Here is a 6,000-nt window from a genome sequence, read left to right as displayed (position 1 = left end):
TGGGAAGATTTTCCGAAAGCTGGAAACCTTAACAGGGCTTGTCCGGGAATTGAACCCGGGACCTCTCGCACCCTAAGCGAGAATCATACCACTAGACCAACAAGCCGATGTTGAAAAATGTCTTAAAAGCAGCTAAAATTGAAAATTTCTGATCGGTATAAAAACAAAAATAAAGTGGGAAGATTTTCCGAAAGCTGGAAACCTTAACAGGGCTTGTCCGGGAGTCGAACCCGGGACCTCTCGCACCCGAAGCGAGAATCATACCACTAGACCAACAAGACGATGTTGAAAAATGTCTTAAATGCAGCTAAAATTGAAAATTTCTGATCGGTATAAGAACAAAAATAAAGTGGGAAGATTTTCCGAAAGCTGGAAACCTTAACAGGGCTTGTCCGGGAATTGAACCCGGGACCTCTCGCACCCAAAGCGAGAATCATGCCACTAGACCAACAAGCCGATGCATATGTCAATTAAATTCTCATTTCTCTGCCCTGAGGTCGGTGCAAAGTGAGTACAAAACTAGTTCTAAAAAGGGCTTGTCCGGGAATTGAACCCGGGACCTCTCGCACCCTAAGCGAGAATCATACCACTAGACCAACAAGCCGATGTTGAAAAATGTCTTAAAAGCAGCTAAAATTGAAAATTTCTGATCGGTATAAAAACAAAAATAAAGTGGGATGTTTTCCGAAAGCTGGAAACCTTAACAGGGCTTGTCCGGGAGTCGAACCCGGGACCTCTCGCACCCGAAGCGAGAATCATACCACTAGACCAACAAGCCGATGTTGAAAAATGTCTTAAATGCAGCTAAAATTGAAAATTTCTGATCGGTATAAGAACAAAAATAAAGTGGGAAGATTTTCCGAAAGCTGGAAACCTTAACAGGGCTTGTCCGGGAATTGAACCCGGGACCTCTCGCACCCAAAGCGAGAATCATGCCACTAGACCAACAAGCCGATGCATATGTCAATTAAATTCTCATTTCTCTGCCCTGAGGTCGGTGCAAAGTGAGTACAAAACTAGTTCTAAAAAGGGCTTGTCCGGGAATTGAACCCGGGACCTCTCGCACCCTAAGCGAGAATCATACCACTAGACCAACAAGCCGATGTTGAAAAATGTCTTAAAAGCAGCTAAAATTGAAAATTTCTGATCGGTATAAAAACAAAAATAAAGTGGGAAGATTTTCCGAAAGCTGGAAACCTTAACAGGGCTTGTCCGGGAGTCGAACCCGGGACCTCTCGCACCCGAAGCGAGAATCATACCACTAGACCAACAAGCCGATGTTGAAAAATGTCTTAAATGCAGCTAAAATTGAAAATTTCTGATCGGTATAAGAACAAAAATAAAGTGGGAAGATTTTCCGAAAGCTGGAAACCTTAACAGGGCTTGTCCGGGAATTGAACCCGGGACCTCTCGCACCCAAAGCGAGAATCATGCCACTAGACCAACAAGCCGATGCATATGTCAATTAAATTCTCATTTCTCTGCCCTGAGGTCGGTGCAAAGTGAGTACAAAACTAGTTCTAAAAAGGGCTTGTCCGGGAATTGAACCCGGGACATCTCGCACCCTAAGCGAGAATCATACCACTAGACCAACAAGCCGATGTTGAAAAATGTCTTAAAAGCAGCTAAAATTGAAAATTTCTGATCGGTATAAGAACAAAAATAAAGTGGGAAGATTTTCCGAAAGCTGGAAACCTTAACAGGGCTTGTCCGGGAGTCGAACCCGGGACCTCTCGCACCCTAAGCGAGAATCATACCACTAGACCAACAAGCCGATGTTGAAAAATGTCTTAAAAGCAGCTAAAATTGAAAATTTCCGATCGGTATAAGAACAAAAATAAAGTGGGAAGATTTTCCGAAAGCTGGAAACCTTAACAGGGCTTGTCCGGGAATTGAACCCGGGACCTCTCGCACCCAAAGCGAGAATCATGCCACTAGACCAACAAGCCGATGTACATTGACCTTGACTGTTCTCATTTCTCTAACCTGATCGGGTGCAAAGTGAGTACAAAACAATGTACACTCAAAGGGCTTGTCCGGGAATTGAACCCGGGACCTCTCGCACCCTAAGCGAGAATCATCCCAGTAGACCAACAAGTCGATGAATAATGCTCTTGACTGTTCCCATTTCTCTGGCCTCATGGGGGTTGGATAGTGAGTATAAAATAACTCCACTAAGTGCTTGTCCGGACCCGAAGCGAGAATCATACCACTAGACCAACAAACATCTGGAAGCAAATATTCAAACATCACACAAGTAAATTTCAACAGGAAAAAATAGGGTAAAAGTTTCCAACGAAGTTGGTTTGGAATTCATAATATTAATAAGTGTCAGCACCATTGCTTTGCTTCAAATGTAAACTAATCATTTCGTGAGAAAAAACAAGGGCGTAAAAAATAAGGGCTTGTCCGGGAATTGAACCCGGGACCTCTCGCACCCAAAGCGAGAATCATGCCACTAGACCAACAAGCCGATGCAATATCAATTTGTCATCATGAAATAATAATTAATTTATGATAATGGTTGCTGAGATTTACGCAATAAACAGGAAGTCCAGAATCTGTGGCTCTATTGTAAACGCAATGTCACAGGTGGTCACACAGGTACTGTATGTACAAGCGCGCCTTCAGTGGCCAAGTACATGGTGATGGACAACCTGCTAAAGCTCACGCTCCCATCAACATCTCAACTTATGCTGACTTTAAGATGCTTAAAGGCACTGGACACTATTGGTAATTACTTAAAATAATTGTTTAGCTTAAAAAGAGAGCTGTTTTCGAGTTTAGACCTCAGAATTAGATTTTGAGGTCCCAAAGTCAAGCATCTGAAAGCACACAACTTCGTATGACAATGTTTTTTTTCCCATCATCTCGCAACTTCGACGACCAGTTAAGTTCAAATTTTCACAGGTTCGTTATTTTAAATATATATTTGGTTTGCGGTAACACCATGTGTGTACCGCAAACCAAACATATATTGATACCTCACCATGCAATGCCTCAAATCCTATATTCGTTATTTTATGCATATTTTGGTGAGGGCTGATCTTTGACAATAACCAAAGGTGTCCGGTGTCTTTAAGCCCTAGCGTGATTCCGCACTTCAGGTCAGCATTAAGTTGAGATATTTTAAAGTAACGTCTAGAATTCACAGTAGTCCATTAGAGTGATTGCCGTACTTCATGCCTTAATGCTAGCTGTTGCAATCCTGAGCACCACTCAGCACACACACGCCGTAAATGCAATGTACACACTTTATAAAACAACAGAGCAGCGGGTACGGTTACAATCTACGACCTCGTACAAGTTCACAATGATGACACTCCTAAATGGGATCGAACACCGCCAGGGCGCCATATAAACCTTGGGTGTTAGCACGTGGCGACTGCTAGTTTGGAGTCCTGACGCCCCTTTGTGTTTTATCACGTACCTTCAATATCGCTCAGTCCTCTTTGTCAATTAAGGCCCGACTGCAGTATCGATTTTGAAGAGATGTAAGTTTGGTTTTGTATAGGCAGGAGTGCTTCCAGACTAGGTCATAAAATGTCACAATATCTTACGCTAGAAGCAGTAGGCACTTTTTCGACTGTACCTTTATAGGCCTCTCTGTAATCAGGACATACCTGAGGGCAATGAATTAACCTAATAATTATATCTACCACTCAAACTCCCAGCGCCACCCATCGTCTCTCATTGACTTAGGCAGCAGCTGATACGCTATCACTGCTTTTGTCTATTCTTTATTGCTTATCGCAGCCGATCACCAAAAAGCCGCAGCCACAGTCGCTCAATGTGTAATCCAGACTCCGAGAACAACACAGAGATGATTGTCATCTCTTTTTGTTTTCTCAACATACAATGAGAACCATTAAATTGTTTGGGGACTAATTTGTAAGCGTAATAATACAATGGGAGACTTTCTGGGACGATAGAGGGCAGCAGACTTACCGGGTAAATCCATTTTTCTCAGAATTATGCGCATGTTCAGAACTACGTAAACAATGGAAATTTACCCGGTATGTCTGCTGCCACCTAGCGTTGGAAAGTCTCATATTATATTTAAGCACAATATCCGTTTTACATTTTGGTCTTGTGTTTTAAAAATGAGAACAAAGAAGAACATAACTCATAGCAAGATATTGTGTACTTAATGATTTAATTTGTATAAAAGACGTGAGGTAAAGTGCTTGCAATTTATGTTAAATTGTGCCACAGCCTTTAAGTTGCCGTGACATCGCGAACGAAATGACCGATGCTCAACTGACACACCCCGTCCGTCCATACATAACGGGGACGCGAGAAGTCGAGGTGCTACACTGGTGTCGTAAATCCAGCCCTTAATTCGGCCCCTCACCCTCACATTTCCCTCAAGGCAGCAATAATGTTACCCTCTACACACATTGTTTGGAGAATCAACACGTACTGCTCCGTGCATGCAACAAACTTTCCGACATGAAAACGATCGCTATGGCAACATATCATAACCCGCAAAACACTGCAGGGTGATACTTTCAGGAAACCTCTCAGAAAACCAATCGCAAGCGTTTTGAGAAAAGACTATGCAAGCATCGACGACAAACCTGTCTGGAACATTCCGCATCCGGAGGCCCCGTTTGGAAACCGGATTACAGAAGTTTCACCTTTTTGCACATACGACTAGTGTCATCAACCTTTATTTGGGGTGCGAATTCCCCAAGCTTAACCATGTTCCCAATTGAAGATGGTGGCTACCAGGGTCCTTAAGTGAAGTGTAATGCTTTGCTTTTACGCATCGCAACCCTCATTCTCTCAGTCTGCTATGTTCACTGTCGTCTCGGGAAATCACACCGATATTAGTTTACACATTGGGCTACAGCAAACCTTACCTGATAATTCTCCCACCATTGATAGTTTCAAATCCTACTGATATTAATTTCGGATTCGTGTGTAGAAATGTACAGTGCTCGCACCCAAAGGGCTGGTTGACTTGGGGGAGCTCGATCTGCCAACACCCCTATCCCCATGCCTCTTAGGCGTCTGTGTATCTTTTGTACAGAATGTACTAACACCTTTGTTTAGAATCGTGGACAATGCGTCTACTTGTGGGCAAGTAACACAAAGACAATGGGATACTTTTGGACGATCCTTTTTCGCAGTTCTCGCCGGTAGTGCGCGTGCTCAAACCTACGTGTGCATACTAAGGACCGTTATGTCTGCTGCCACCAGCATCTCAAAAGTCTCCCATACCCACGAATCCTTCGTTCTCTTTTCACAGACCTATCTGGTGTACATACCTACATTATACGTGCAGCTTTCCGCGCAATCCATGCAAATAACGAAGACAGATTGTCCAGACGGACGCCGCCACGCTGTGCACACAACCAAACTGCCGACACTCGTGATAAAACAAGTAAAAAGCAATTTTATAACATCATCTTGACAAGTGCTAGTTCAGAAGCAATCTTTCACCATTGACAATCACATTATACGTACTTCCTACCCTGGAGTTCCTCCCCCCCCCCCCCCACCCTCTCATCTCACCCCTCATCACAGTGGATGGATATTGATCTCCATGCTTCATAAAACCCCACCTCACGGCGAGTGCCTTTTCCTGCAATGTTATTAAACACAGCACTTAAACATTGTAGAAAGCCCCAATGTTTAATCTCAGAGGAGTTAATGTATCTTTCTTACGACATCTACGTGGGGGTAAAAATATATATCGTCTCTCCCGTGGGACTACACTTACCTTCCACGCTGTGTTGTTGTCTTCACAGTCAGGAGGGAGTTGAAGGTTATAATGTGGGTAACTGACACGCAGTTTGTCGTCATTAAGACAGCAATTAATGGTTGACTTGTAGTATTGAGGTTGGTTGCTTTTGTTTCTTGAGTTTTCTTGCGGTTATTATTAAGAGACACAGTTCGTGTTTCGTCTATTTTATTGGCTGCGAAACGTATGTTGATTACCGAGGACGCGCGCGAGTCATTGTTTTTGCTGATTAAATTCACCAATAATCAATA

The 6,000-nt window shown here is 43.2% G+C and overlaps 1 protein-coding gene and 14 non-coding genes across 15 annotated transcripts in view; 1 reads left to right on the top strand and 14 right to left on the bottom strand.

Moving 5' to 3' along the window:
• Positions 1-6,000, top strand: part of LOC117304010 (neuronal acetylcholine receptor subunit alpha-2-like) — a 35,997-nt gene that overhangs the window by 25,042 nt on the left and 4,955 nt on the right. The window lies entirely within an intron of this gene.
• Positions 35-106, bottom strand: Trnap-agg. The gene has a single exon. It is a non-coding gene; the product is annotated as a tRNA-Pro (tRNA).
• Trnap-cgg lies at positions 210-281 on the bottom strand. Its single transcript has one exon. It is a non-coding gene; the product is annotated as a tRNA-Pro (tRNA).
• Trnap-ugg lies at positions 385-456 on the bottom strand. The gene has a single exon. It is a non-coding gene; the product is annotated as a tRNA-Pro (tRNA).
• Positions 533-604, bottom strand: Trnap-agg. The gene has a single exon. It is a non-coding gene; the product is annotated as a tRNA-Pro (tRNA).
• Positions 707-778, bottom strand: Trnap-cgg. Its single transcript has one exon. It is a non-coding gene; the product is annotated as a tRNA-Pro (tRNA).
• Trnap-ugg lies at positions 882-953 on the bottom strand. Its single transcript has one exon. It is a non-coding gene; the product is annotated as a tRNA-Pro (tRNA).
• On the bottom strand, positions 1,030-1,101 carry Trnap-agg. Its single transcript has one exon. It is a non-coding gene; the product is annotated as a tRNA-Pro (tRNA).
• On the bottom strand, positions 1,205-1,276 carry Trnap-cgg. Its single transcript has one exon. It is a non-coding gene; the product is annotated as a tRNA-Pro (tRNA).
• On the bottom strand, positions 1,380-1,451 carry Trnap-ugg. The gene has a single exon. It is a non-coding gene; the product is annotated as a tRNA-Pro (tRNA).
• On the bottom strand, positions 1,528-1,599 carry Trnap-agg. Its single transcript has one exon. It is a non-coding gene; the product is annotated as a tRNA-Pro (tRNA).
• Trnap-agg lies at positions 1,703-1,774 on the bottom strand. The gene has a single exon. It is a non-coding gene; the product is annotated as a tRNA-Pro (tRNA).
• Positions 1,878-1,949, bottom strand: Trnap-ugg. The gene has a single exon. It is a non-coding gene; the product is annotated as a tRNA-Pro (tRNA).
• Trnap-agg lies at positions 2,029-2,100 on the bottom strand. The gene has a single exon. It is a non-coding gene; the product is annotated as a tRNA-Pro (tRNA).
• On the bottom strand, positions 2,402-2,473 carry Trnap-ugg. Its single transcript has one exon. It is a non-coding gene; the product is annotated as a tRNA-Pro (tRNA).

Source organism: Asterias rubens, chromosome 20 (genome assembly GCF_902459465.1).
Source record: "Asterias rubens chromosome 20, eAstRub1.3, whole genome shotgun sequence".
Taxonomy (NCBI): domain Eukaryota; kingdom Metazoa; phylum Echinodermata; class Asteroidea; order Forcipulatida; family Asteriidae; genus Asterias; species Asterias rubens.
This window is presented reverse-complemented; position numbering and strand designations above follow the sequence as displayed.